A 14629-nucleotide genomic window follows, 5' to 3' on the forward strand; every position below is an offset into this window, starting at 1 on the left:
AGTTGGGAAACCAACTGCAACACAGCCAAAGAAAGGGAACCTCTCTTCTCAGGAAGAAGTTCTGCCCTCTGAGGGAACTGAGCCTTTGGAGCTTGAACCTTATCAGGTTGAGCTCTTAGGCCCAGGGGGACCCTCAAGGGAAGAGCTGTGTAAGGGACAAGAAACCTGTCCCTCTCTTGAAGGCCTTAGGCAGCAAGCTGCTGAAGAGTCCAAAGGCAAGAAAAATGGAACACATAGGGTCTATTGGGAAGATGGGCTCCTGTACACTGAGGCCAGAGACCCCAAACCTGGTGCCACTAGGAGAGTGGTAGTGCCTCAGCTGTTCAGAGAGTTCATCCTAACATTGGCCCATGACATTCCCCTTGCTGGACATTTGGGACAAACCAAGACGTGGGAGAGGTTAGTCAACCACTTCTACTGGCCCAATATGTCCAACATGGTTAAGGAGTTTTGCCTCTCCTGCCCCACCTGTCAAGCCAGTGGTAAGACAGGTGGACATCCAAAGGCCCCCCTCATTCCACTTCCAGTGGTGGGGGTGCCCTTTGAAAGAGTGGGTGTGGACATAGTTGGTCCACTGGAACCTCCCACAGCCTCAGGAAATATGTATATCCTGGTAGTAGTGGATCATGCTACCAGGTATCCTGAAGCTATTCCCCTTAGGTCGACTACTGCCCCTGCAGTAGCCAAGGCCCTCATTGGTATCTTTACCAGAGTGGGTTTCCCTAAGGAGGTGGTGTCTGACAGAGGTACCAACTTCATGTCAGCATACCTAAAGCACATGTGGAATGAGTGTGGAGTGACTTATAAATTCACTACACCATACCATCCACAAACTAATGGCTTGGTTGAGAGATTCAACAAGACATTAAAGGGCATGATCATGGGGCTCCCAGAAAAACTCAAAAGGAGATGGGATGTCCTCCTGCCATGTCTGCTTTTCGCTTACAGGGAAGTACCACAGAAGGGAGTAGGGTTCTCACCCTTTGAACTTCTGTTTGGTCATCCTGTAAGGGGACCACTTGCCCTTGTTAAAGAAGGCTGGGAGAGACCTCTCCATGAGCCTAAACAGGACATAGTGGACTATGTACTTGGCCTTCGCTCTAGAATGGCAGAGTACATGGAAAAGGCAACCAAAAACCTTGAGGCCAGCCAACAGCTCCAGAAGTTTTGGTATGACCAAAAGGCTGCACTGGTTGAGTTCCAACCAGGGCAGAAAGTCTGGGTTCTGGAGCCTGTGGCTCCCAGGGCACTCCAGGACAAATGGAGTGGCCCTTACCCAGTACTAGAGAGGAAGAGTCAGGTCACCTACTTGGTGGACCTGGGCACAAGCAGGAGCCCCAAGAGGGTAATCCATGTGAACCGCCTTAAGCTCTTCCATGACAGGGCTGATGTGAATCTGTTGATGGTAACAGATGAGGATCAGGAGGCAGAGAGTGAACCTCTCCCTGATCTTCTGTCATCAGACCCAAAAGATGGTACAGTAGATGGAGTGATCTACTCAGACACCCTCTCTGGCCAACAGCAAGCTGATTGTAGGAGAGTCCTACAACAGTTTCCTGAACTCTTCTCCTTAACCCCTGGTCAGACACACCTGTGTACCCATGATGTGGACACAGGAGACAGCATGCCTGTCAAGAACAAAATCTTTAGACAGTCTGACCATGTTAAGGAAAGCATCAAGGTGGAAGTCCACAAGATGCTGGGATTGGGAGTCATTGAGCGCTCTGACAGCCCCTGGGCTAGCCCAGTGGTCTTAGTCCCCAAACCTCACACCACAGATGGAAAGAAAGAGATGAGGTTTTGTGTGGACTACAGAGGGCTCAATTCTGTCACCAAGACAGATGCTCATCCAATTCCAAGAGCTGATGAGCTCATTGATAAATTAGGTGCTGCCAAATTTCTAAGTACCTTTGACTTGACAGCAGGGTACTGGCAAATAAAAATGGCACCTGGAGCAAAAGAAAAGACAGCATTCTCCACACCTGATGGGCATTATCAGTTTACTGTTATGCCCTTTGGTTTAAAGAATGCCCCTGCCACCTTCCAAAGGTTGGTGAATCAAGTCCTTGCTGGCTTGGAGTCCTTTAGCACAGCTTATCTTGATGATATTGCTGTCTTTAGCTCCACCTGGCAGGATCACCTGGTCCACCTGAGGAAGGTTTTGAAGGCTCTGCAGTCTGCAGGCCTCTCTATCAAGGCATCCAAATGCCAGATAGGGCAGGGAACTGTGGTTTACTTGGGACACCTTGTAGGTGGAGGCCAAGTTCAGCCACTCCAACCCAAGATCCAGACTATTCTGGACTGGGTAGCTCCAAAAACCCAGACTCAAGTCAGGGCATTCCTTGGCTTGACTGGGTACTACAGGAGGTTTGTGAAGGGATATGGATCCATTGTGACAGCCCTCACTGAGCTCACCTCCAAGAAAATGCCCAAGAAAGTGAACTGGACTGTGGACTGCCAACAGGCCTTTGACACCCTGAAACAGGCAATGTGCTCAGCACCAGTTCTCAAAGCTCCAGATTATTCTAAGCAGTTCATTGTGCAGACTGATGCCTCTGAACATGGGATAGGGGCAGTTTTGTCCCAAACAAATGATGATGGCCTTGACCAGCCTGTTGCTTTCATTAGCAGGAGGTTACTCCCCAGGGAGCAGCGTTGGAGTGCCATTGAGAGGGAGGCCTTTGCTGTGGTTTGGTCCCTGAAGAAGCTGAGACCATACCTCTTTGGGACTCACTTCCTAGTTCAAACTGACCACAGACCTCTCAAATGGCTGATGCAAATGAAAGGTGAAAATCCTAAACTGTTGAGGTGGTCCATCTCCCTACAGGGAATGGACTTTATAGTGGAACACAGACCTGGGACTGCCCATGCCAATGCAGATGGCCTTTCCAGGTTCTTCCACTTAGAAAATGAAGACTCTCTTGGGAAAGGTTAGTCTCATCCTCTTTCGTTTGGGGGGGGGTTGTGTAAGGAAATGCCTCCTTGGCATGGTTGCCCCCTGACTTTTTGCCTTTGCTGATGCTATGTTTACAATTGAAAGTGTGCTGAGGCCTGCTAACCAGGCCCCAGCACCAGTGTTCTTTCCCTAACCTGTACTTTTGTATCCACAATTGGCAGACCCTGGCATCCAGATAAGTCCCTTGTAACTGGTACTTCTAGTACCAAGGGCCCTGATGCCAAGGAAGGTCTCTAAGGGCTGCAGCATGTCTTATGCCACCCTGGAGACCTCTCACTCAGCACAGACACACTGCTTGCCAGCTTGTGTGTGCTAGTGAGGACAAAACGAGTAAGTCGACATGGCACTCCCCTCAGGGTGCCATGCCAGCCTCTCACTGCCTATGCAGTATAGGTAAGACACCCCTCTAGCAGGCCTTACAGCCCTAAGGCAGGGTGCACTATACCACAGGTGAGGGTACCAGTGCATGAGCATGGTACCCCTACAGTGTCTAACCAAAACCTTAGACATTGTAAGTGCAGGGTAGCCATAAGAGTATATGGTCTGGGAGCCTGTCAAACACGAACTCCACAGCACCATAATGGCTACACTGAAAACTGGGAAGTTTGGTATCAAACTTCTCAGCACAATAAATGCACACTGATGCCAGTGTACATTTTATTGTAAAATACACCCCAGAGGGCACCTTAGAGGTGCCCCCGGAAACTTAACCGACTATCTGTGTAGGCTGACTAGTTTTAGCAGCCTGCCACAAACCGAGACATGTTGCTGGCCCCATGGGGAGAGTGCCTTTGTCACTCTGAGGCCAGTAACAAAGCCTGCACTGGGTGGAGATGCTAACACCTCTCCCAGGCAGGAATTGTCACACCTGGCGGTGAGCCTCAAAGGCTCACCTCCTTTGTGCCAACCCAGCAGGACACTCCAGCTAGTGGAGTTGCCCGCCCCCTCCGGCCAGGCCCCACTTTTGGCGGCAAGGCCGGAGAAAATAATGAGAATAACAAGGAGGAGTCACTGGCCAGTCAGGACAGCCCCTAAGGTGTCCTGAGCTGAGGTGACTCTAACTTTTAGAAATCCTCCATCTTGCAGATGGAGGATTCCCCCAATAGGGTTAGGATTGTGACCCCCTCCCCTTGGGAGGAGGCACAAAGAGGGTGTACCCACCCTCAGGGCTAGTAGCCATTGGCTACTAACCCCCCAGACCTAAACACGCCCTTAAATTTAGTATTTAAGGGCTACCCTGAACCCTAGAAAATTAGATTCCTGCAACTACAAGAAGAAGGACTGCCTAGCTGAAAAACCCCTGCAGAGGAAGACCAGAAGACGACAACTGCCTTGGCTCCAGAAACTCACCGGCCTGTCTCCTGCCTTCCAAAGATCCTGCTCCAGCGACGCCTTCCGAAGGGACCAGCGACCTCGACATCCTCTGAGGACTGCCCCTGCTTCGAAAAGACAAGAAACTCCCGAGGACAGCGGACCTGCTCCAAGAAAAGCTGCAACTTTGTTTCCAGCAGCTTTAAAGAACCCTGCAAGCTCCCCGCAAGAAGCGTGAGACTTGCAACACTGCACCCGGCGACCCCGACTCGGCTGGTGGAGATCCGACGCCTCAGGAGGGACCCCAGGACTACTCTGATACTGTGAGTACCAAAACCTGTCCCCCCTGAGCCCCCACAGCGCCGCCTGCAGAGGGAATCCCGAGGCTTCCCCTGACCGCGACTCCTTGAATCCAAAGTCCCGACACCTGGGAGAGACCCTGCACCCGCAGCCCCCAGGACCTGAAGGACCGGACTTTCACTGGAGGAGTGACCCCCAGGAGTCCCTCTCCCTTGACCAAGTGGAGGTTTCCCCGAGGAACCCCCCCCTTGCCTGCCTGCAGCGCTGAAGAGATCCCTAGATCTCCCATTGACTTCCATTACAAACCCGACGCTTGTTTCTACACTGCACCCGGCCGCCCCCGCGCCGCTGAGGGTGAAATTTCTGTGTGGACTTGTGTCCCCCCCGGTGCCCTACAAAACCCCCCTGGTCTGCCCTCCGAAGACGCGGGTACTTACCTGCAAGCAGACCGGAACCGGGGCACCCCCTTCTCTCCATTCTAGCCTATGTGTTTTGGGCACCACTTTGAACTCTGCACCTGACCGGCCCTGAGCTGCTGGTGTGGTAACTTTGGGGTTGCTCTGAACCCCCAACGGTGGGCTACCTTGGACCAAGAACTAAGCCCTGTAAGTGTCTTACTTACCTGGTTAACCTAACAAATACTTACCTCCCCTAGGAACTGTGAAAATTGCACTAAGTGTCCACTTTTAAAACAGCTATTTGTGAATAACTTGAAAAGTATACATGCAATTTTGATGATTTGAAGTTCCTAAAGTACTTACCTGCAATACCTTTCGAATGAGATATTACATGTAGAATTTGAACCTGTGGTTCTTAAAATAAACTAAGAAAAGATATTTTTCTATATAAAAACCTATTGGCTGGATTTGTCTCTGAGTGTGTGTACCTCATTTATTGTCTATGTGTATGTACAACAAATGCTTAACACTACTCCTTGGATAAGCCTACTGCTCGACCACACTACCACAAAATAGAGCATTAGTATTATCTCTTTTTACCACTATTTTACCTCTAAGGGGAACCCTTGGACTCTGTGCATGCTATTCCTTACTTTGAAATAGCACATACAGAGCCAACTTCCTACAATACGTCACACATATATATGCCTACTAAGTACCATTTGCCAAATTCATATCAGGTGCTGCTTCAATTCTTTCAAACGTCTGCTCACACACACAGCTGAATTCCTCTCCTTTTAAAATTCCAGACTTGCATTTGCAACATGTCATGCTTTCACTACTGATCTGGTCTTCTCAGGTAATGTCAGTGTTTCCGTACCTCCGTACAGGACTGCCATGCAACTCAGTTTTGCCAGAGCATGCCTAACCACTCTAGATAAGGACTGCTGTTTTGATGAAAAAGATCAATTGAATGAAACTAACTGTAACACTCAGTAATACTTGCATTGTGTCCAGCAATACAACGGCCACAAAAGAAAATCCAAAAATCCAGTATAGTCCTAGTGGGGCCTCTGTTCCACAAATGTGTGTGCAGCACCCTAGCAATGCCTTCAAACCACTCCTCCAGAGACCAGGCGTTTATGGTAGTATTATCTTATAGATGTATCCCATCCTGGGAGTGAAAGCAGTAGATTTCCTCCAGTGCCGGCCCAAATAAATTGCAGATCAAAAATTATTCTGTTTTCTCTTGTGCTTCACGCATAGCCACATATTATAACACCACCTTTCTTTCCTGAGGGCGCAGAGGGCAGTGTTTGTGTGGGTACTAGGTTGTAAACTGGAACCCAACTAATTTTTCTGAGTTAATAATGAGGGCAGGATATTTTCTAAATATTTCGATAGTATACAGGAGTCTATATATGGAAACTTCAGGATTAGAGATATAGCAAAGTATATCGTCCACGCAAAGATACATTTTTTATTCCACGAGCCATCTCGCGTGAAGCCACTGATCAGGACACTGTTTCTACTCCAACAGGGCAACAGTTCCACGATTAGGGCACAGGGCTTCGGAGAAAGGGAGAACCCTATCTCGTGTACCTACCAGGAAGTACGACTGTGAATAAACTCCATTCGCTTTTATCCTTCACTGGTTCCATACACAGCAGCCTAATCCAGGATAGAAAATTTGTGCTCACTCACATCTTAGTCAATACAGCAAACACTCAACCAAGTCAAAGGCTTTGGTTGTTAACTAAGGAGAAAACTTGCCTTCGTTCAGTGACAGTTTACACAAAATACATACAGTCATTTGAGATTCAGCCTTGTAATCCTATGTGACATACAGCCCACCTAGTCAGAATCATTTCCCTATCAGCCTATATAGCCAGTTTTCAAATATCTTTCTAATATTCTTCCTCTCAAATGAAGTAGTCACATGGGTCTTTACAGCAACTCTCGCTTAACCATTTTCTAGTTTTGTGCCTGAAAACAACTGTGGAAATGTGAAGATCAAAACAACTATACTTTTGAACCTCTTTAAACATAAGTAGCAGATGAGTTGTAAGTTTACTTGCCAATAGCATATAAAATTCAGTCACAAAACCTTGCCCAGAGACTTTCCCACAATGTATCAGGTTAATGGTCTTTAAAATAATTCTTGTTTTCCTTGAGAAGCATGGGAATAGGTAGCTCCACCAAAAACTCCTCCCTGGTAAGCTACATCTACATCTGAGTATGAAGAATAGAGGTTATGAAGAACGCTCACACAATTTAAGAACTCTCTTTGAGCAACTCCTTCCACTATTTTACCAAACCATTGGCTCCCTTGCTCTTGTCTACTGGGCCACACCACTCGCTCTCTGGCTTTTTTCTGACTTTGTGGAGCTGTTTCGGTCTAGTCACTGATTGAATCTTCCCAGCAGGCATGTCAATGAAGTGCGCAATATGGATATCTGGGTGACCTTGTTAATGCATGCGACTACCTCTACCCAAAATCTGTCAATTCAGGGCAATACCACACCATGTGAAGCACTTTGCCTCTTGTTCATTGCATCTGGGGCAGGTCGTAGTGGCTGCCCGGAAGAAGCGAACAATCTTACACTCTATGCAAGAAATAAAAATTAATCTGTTTGAAACCATCATTCCCTAAGACCATGTAAACATTAGTGAGTATTATGGCACAGTCCGCGTCATATATTGGTAGTGCAATATATTCCTCCTATGTCTCTCGCAAGTCCCTCAAGCTCGCATGGCTTGATACAGCAGGTTACTACTTTGAAATGGCCCCTTATGGTACACAAGATATGGCAACCTCTGTGGGGTGGTAGTTTGGCTAAACCAGCGCACCAGTGGGCAGGCAGTGTCTCCATCACAGCACGATGTAGAAGAAATTGTCCCTCCGGTATCTCAAATGCAATTGAAAATTCTGCAAACGTCATAAGTTCCCCACCCTGGTAGAGATCCCCCACCCGTGTGACCCCAGTATTGGGACTAGTCCACAAGTCCCCATAGCTCTGAACCTGGTGAGTAGGGTTTACTGACTCGGAAACATTGGAGGGAGCCCAGTCAACAGTGGCAGGCAACCTGCAAGGCTCTATCACCGCTTCGTAGTGGTCACACGGAGCTCAGGAGAATCTGTGGTAATACAAAGAAGATTGGGGTTGCAATCTGGTGTCAATCCACTGGTTGAACCACTTGAGCTGTGCTGCAAAATAATACACTTCAGAGTCCGGTGCTGCTAAGCCCCCAACAGTCATCTGACATTGCAGTTTGGTCGGTGTTTACCCTACGTCTGCCTGATCCCCATATAAGTTTGATCAATAATGAATTCAGGTCTCAGAAGATCCGATGGGGTATAACGAGGAACATCGTATAGAAGGACTACAACAGTCTTAGGCGTGCCACCATCTTTGCCACCACTATTCTTCCAACAATGACAGTGGCAGGATCTTCCAAAAGTCCACAGAGGCACAAAGTCCTCTAAGGGACACACCAATATTGCCCTCTAGGAGATCAAGTGGGTCGGGCATATCTTGACTCCTACATACTTCAGACAAGACCCATTCCAGGCAAGACCATGGAGGTCCAGGGGTTGAGGCACATCCCAACACAAAGGGAAGAGGTGAGATTTTTGCCAGTTGATACAAAAACAAGAGACACTTACAAACCATTCCAGTAGTGCTATCGCTCTTGGCAGGTCCTCATCCATGCATCGCAGAAATAAGAGCATTTAGTCGGCATAGCAACCTGCAATCCCCGTAATGAGACGCCAGATCACGCCCTCCTAGAAAATGTCTCCTTCCTATGACAGAGAAGTCGGAGATACATTTATCGGTCCAGTCTCGGGCACTGGGTACTGAATATAGCAACTTGGTCCATTGCACAAACCCTTGTCCAATGCTCATCTTCAGCATCATCTGATAGGGGAAGACCCACCGGAGGCTATCAAAGGCTTTTTCCAATGTCGATTGCTACATCCATAACATAAAAACCCAACTCCCCAACCGCAGGACAAGAAGAGAACGACTCCCCATCCAAACATCCAACAAACATTCAACTTGCGTGCAACCATCACTTGCACACTTCAATACGGGGGAGTGCACCAGCCATGAAGCCTCCCGGCATCACATCACACCATCCAGGTACTAGAGAGTGATCATGCCCACAATCAGCCCAGCAGTCAGGCAGAGATAGAGCAAACATGGTGTACAGGCACTCAAAAGCACACTCTTGAGAGTGAGTCACAGAGATAGCATAGAAAAAGTTAGATGATCTCATCTGAGGTGCCAGGGCAGCCAGCGGCAGTGAGACTCTGGAACTGTATGTGGAGATCAATGTGTAGTGAAAGTCAGTGTCCGTCAGGTCATCGTCTTCCATCGCAGAGCTGAGTCGGCACCACTGATTGCCACCACCACTACTGCCACTGCTTTCCACTCTTCATGCAGTGCCTGAGATCTGGACGGAGCAATTTGGGCACCTTTCCTTGCCTTCTTCCTAGGGGTCCTGTGGAGCGTCCCCCAGCTGCCATTTAGCGATACCCTTTCCGCATTAAGAAGGTGGTCGATCCAGTCCCAGAGCTCTGAGGGGGAGGCAAAAAATGCACTTCATCCTCATGAGTCACTCGCAGCCTTGCTAGGAACAACATGACATATGCTGTACCCAGTTCTTGGAGGAGTTTCTTGGCGTCCAAGAATGATGCCGCTGTCTTTGAACCTCTAGTGAAGTCCAAGAACAGCACCCTGTGGTTTTCCACCACTATTTCTTCTTGTAGTCGGGCCTGTCCAAGGATGTGGCTGCGGATCCCTCTAATGTAGCAGTTCGGCCACTGGAGGTTGCACTCGGTGGCGGCTGTCATGACGGAACACAGAGGGCACTTTCAAAAGCATAGAATGGGGATAAACCCTCTGGGGCCACTTTGTATCTGATCCAGTTTTCTAGAAAATTGACCATTTTTCCTGGCGGGCCCTCAATGTGCTCAGGCAAAGCAAAGGTTGTTTCTTCTGGTCCTGTTTTTGGCATTTTCAGCTCTAGCCTCAAGAACTTTAACTTAATGCTCCACTTGCGTCATCTGATCCCTCACAGACACTGTTTCGGTGTGATATTCTCCAGGGTGCGCTCAGTAGCCGTGACCATCTCAGCTAATCGGTGATCGTCGTCTCTTAAAAGCCCAATGTCTGTGTGTCTGTGGCCACTGTGTCGATTTTGAGTTCAAGTGCCTCTCTGGAGGTGGCAATGGCATGCAGGCCAGTGTCCAGGGTGGTCCTCTGTTGTCCCATGGCGGTGGTCCTGCCCTTGAAGTTGTTTATGCCACAATAGCTGCAATCAGTTCGTGAGAAAAGCCAGGGTCAGGTGCTTTTTTTTGTCCTAGAGTATTTACCCATTCTTTCCCTCCGGCACCGCCCCATATGTATTGTGGAAGGGGGAAACAATACACAGATTACAACAGTCAGGGAATGTTGGTGTCCAGTTGCTAGGGTCCTGCCAACGGGTAGGCTCAGGGCACGCCCCCAGCTTAAGCCTTAGTTCTCCAGCACCAGTCACATTCCAATATGGTAGCACCACTGTTCGCGGGCCCATATGTAACCTTAAGGCAACGCAAGGGGGAGAAGCTGGGAGAGGTAGCAAGTTCCTCTTGGTCACGGAAATGATCAATTCTGAGCCAGGTGCCTTCAAGGATGCACTGTACAAAGACTCTGGCAATGGGGGGTGCAGGTGCCAGCTTGCACCAGCACAGCAGTTAGGGCGAATGTCTCCAGGGATCCCCTGTTGTGACACTGCACTGGTGGTGTCAATCACCAGTGCTTTGGGGGGAGGGGTGACGGAGGGAGTGGGGGCGTCCTTTGTTTCCCCTTCAAGCACCAAGCCCATCTCCCAGGACCAGGGTCCGCTGGGACGCTGTTGTGGCTCTTGTGCCCCCAAGGAAGGCACCAACAGAGCAGTACTTATGTATGTCTCTCTTCACCCACAAAGGTCCTCCGCGGGTCACCAGAAGCGAGGTCCCAAGCCGCTATAGTGTTTGTTATGTGACAAGAACTCCCCTCCAGGGTGTTTTGAGGGTCACTGACGGCGTGTACCCAGCACCATCAACCCCCAGTCTCCATTTAGCTGCAGCGTCCTCATCAGGGAGATATGGCAATTGTTCAGCACTGCGGGGACTAAGTCTGCATGGTACCCCTGCAGTCCATGTGCTACTCCAGCCTATCACAGCTGAAGGAAAGTAGCATCTTTCTGACATGGTTACCCCCACTTTTTGCCTGGTGTCAGTGTGTTTAGACTGCAGTACACTGGGATCCTGCTAATCAGGACCCCCGTGTCTGTGCTCTCATCTCTAAATTTGGTTGCTGGTAAACTTGTACACCCCACAACTGGCATACTGATGCATGCTGCAGCCACTGGAACGGAACCCTGTACACTGCAACTGTTACTCTGGCCAAGACTTGTTGACTCTTCCTCTAGGAGATTTTCAGGCTCCAAGAAGCTGCAAGCTCAGGCACTCTGCAACTCAAAGATCAGCTTCCACTCTACAGCTCCTGGGACGTGGGACTCCTGTTTTTTGTGCTGCTGAGGCCTCCTTGTGAATCCATTTGCCTCCTGCCACTGGGTCACTCGTAGGGATTCCTCTCAGTGTGGCTGTCTTCTCTCTCTGCTGAAGGCCTGCCCTGACTCTTTTCTAAGGGTCGAGCCACTAGACCTTGCAGGTCCTCAAAAACCTACAATATTCCTTGCAACATCTGTTTGTGTTTGCCAAGGCTTGTTGGTGGCCCTGTTGGCTAATGGCTTTCCTGCAATCCGGCGATCGACATGGGACAGCTCGTGGCAACTCCAAGGATCTCCTACATCCCCTGGACTCCAAAAGCTGGACTTCTTCCTTCACTGTCCTGCAGGAACATCCCCTCCAAGAGGGTGGGCATTGCCTACCTGCAGACGCCTGGACATCTCCGAGTGATCTGGACACTGTTCCCATTCTTCTTCAGGTTATTCATGTCTGGAATCCACCCTTGGGTTCCACCGACCTGGTCCACAAGTCGCGCCAGCAGCTGGACAATCGAGGCTTCCACTGACTCCAACGAAGGTTTCCGACGTCACTTCACCCCTACGCACCTGGGATCCTGAATCCATAAAAATCCGACCCCAATGGTCTTGTGTTAGCCTATGGGACACTCGGCTCAATAACCACTCTGCACCTGGACGCCTGTGGGACTTCTGGTAATTGCTTACTCACCTACCCCTTGTATTCTAACACTCTTACCTTGGTTGCGCACCTCCATTGTTATACCACTTTCTTAGTATATGGTTTGGCCTCCCTATAGGATTCCATTTATTTCTATGATTTTCATGCTTGTTACTAATTGCATATTTTGTGTGGAGATATACCAAAGTTAGTACAGTCTTAGTGCTGTAATAAAGAATCTTTATTTTTGCAACACTTGGGGGGGTCATTCTGACTTCGGCGGGCGGCGGAGGCCGCCCGCCAAAGTTCCCCCGACAGAATACCGCAGCGCGGTCAAAAGACCGCCGCGGTAATTCTGAGTTTCCCGCTGGGCCGGCGGGCGACCGCCAGAAGGCCGCCCGCCCGCCCAGCAGGAAACCCCCTTCCACGAGGATGCCGGCTCCGAATGGAGCCGGCGGAGTGGAAAGGGTGCGACGGGTGCAGTTGCACCTGTCGCGATTTTCAGTGTCTGCTATGCAGACACTGAAAATCTTTGTGGGGCCCTGTTAGGGGGCCCCTGCAGTGCCCATGCCATTGGCATGGGCACTGCAGGGGCCCCCAGGGGCCCCACAACACCCGTTCCCGCCAGCAAGGTTCTGGCGGTCAAAACCGCCAGAACCAGGCTGGCGGGAAGGGGGTCGGAATCCCCATGGTGACGCTGCCTGCAGCGCCGCCATGGAGGATTCCTCAGGCCAGGGGAAAACCGGCGGGAAACCGCCGGTTTCCCTTTTCTGACCGCGGCTTTACTGCCGTGGTCAGAATTGGCCTGGATGCACCACCAGCCTGTTGGCGGTGCATCCGCGGTCCCCGGCCCTGGCGGTCTATGACCGCCAGGGTCGGTATGACCCCCTTGGTGTGGTTCATTCTTGTGCAACAGTTAATGACTGACTACTGTGGTATTTTAAGTGCTTTACAATCCTCCAAAATAAGCCTGAGCGGTTCTCCACAGATACCCCTATAGAGCTTTGGTTATCTAAGCACTAAAACATTATCACCAAGGGTTGCCAGGACTCAGTATAGGATGCCACACCATAGCTGTACACCAGAAACTGAGCCAGCCTCCTACAACAGCAGCTGCTCGTTCAAGTCACAAAGGGCCTCCAACAGCCACTAGATCCCCTGGTTCACTAAATAGCGACCACAGCCCACACAGGAATCCACGGTGGCAAGGTAATGGCACAACTGGCGGTCCTTGAGCGGCTCGGAGGACATAGCACCTAATGTGGTGCACATACGGCAGTAGCCCCACACAAATGCTTCGCCTTTCTCACCTCAGGGCACAGGTGCCGCTCAGCCAGTACTATTACCATCTGCAGCCGGCCCGTCCCCAGGCACTCTCAGACAATCTCCTAGAGCGTTCTTCCCAGGGTCACAAAGGCCACTGCCCCACACAGCATAGCACACTGCCAGTGGAAGAGAGGGAGAGGAGGGTCAGAGCACCAGGGGTCTTCACTCCCCAACAGACACAGGCGACAGTCCAAGTGGGAGGACCCCTGACAAGTGGGTGAAGGGAAGGCACTGAAATTTCCCCAGGCCTACCTCACATGGGCGGTGGGGCCAGCGATCTCTGCAGGAAATGTGCAGTTTAGGAGTTGGTTGGGCCCTGCTCTGTGCTGTACGTCCGCACCGGCCTCTCCTGCGGACTATATTTGACTTGGCCAATCAGTGCCCTGTCTCTGGCTGCTTTCTGCCCTCACAGCATTTCCAGATCTGCCTGGTGAATGTCTGCAGTCCGAGGGACCTACCCCTGAAGCCACAGCCCACAGTGACCCTCTCAGTTCAGGCTGCAGTTCATGGTCACATCACAGGAAGAGGGGCCCAGTGGCTCCATTGTCGCTATTCTCCCTGAGCAGCCAGAGCACTGCTCACTCGTTTGGCCCCACTGGTACCACCTGGCATCCTTATCTCCATAACCCTTCCCCCTCCACCTCTCTCCCCCACAAGTCGTGGCTGTCACTCCATGGTCTCACCGTCCTCAGTTGGGACCAACTCAGCAGGCAGTGATCGAGGGCTGAAAAGGCATCCTCTGTAATCAGCGCAGGCTCCCCTTCACTTTGGGTGTCCCAGCCTTGCAGCTGCACCGGCCACCGCCGCCAGCCCCAAACCCCCCCTACTCCTCCCTCAACCCCCAGATTACACTGCCATTTTGTAGCAAGGTCCTGCGGTCTTCTTCACTGTCACGGGTTATACGCCCTTCAGCATGGCCATAAAGGTGATCCGGAGCCAAATACAGTGAGGGCACCAGTGTGCCTTTGAATATTAGGGCGATCCCGGGCAATTTCAGTGTTGAATGGCCCCAAATGGTGGAGTTCGGCCGGGCGCGACACAGCTCTCAATCTACTCCAATAGCTCTTAGCCACATACCCCAACAATATAATGTCAAAGCAGAAGTTTTGGTGGTAGTCTCTAGAGAAGACCTTTGATTGGATTATTTAATTACCCTTGATTTAT

General features: G+C 50.4%; 1 protein-coding gene across 5 annotated transcripts in view; it reads right to left on the bottom strand.

The window, feature by feature from the left end:
• Positions 1-14629, bottom strand: part of NEK1 (NIMA related kinase 1) — an 800483-nt gene that overhangs the window by 547844 nt on the left and 238010 nt on the right. The window lies entirely within an intron of this gene.

Source organism: Pleurodeles waltl, chromosome 1_2, assembly GCF_031143425.1.
Source record: "Pleurodeles waltl isolate 20211129_DDA chromosome 1_2, aPleWal1.hap1.20221129, whole genome shotgun sequence".
Lineage (NCBI taxonomy): Eukaryota > Metazoa > Chordata > Amphibia > Caudata > Salamandridae > Pleurodeles > Pleurodeles waltl.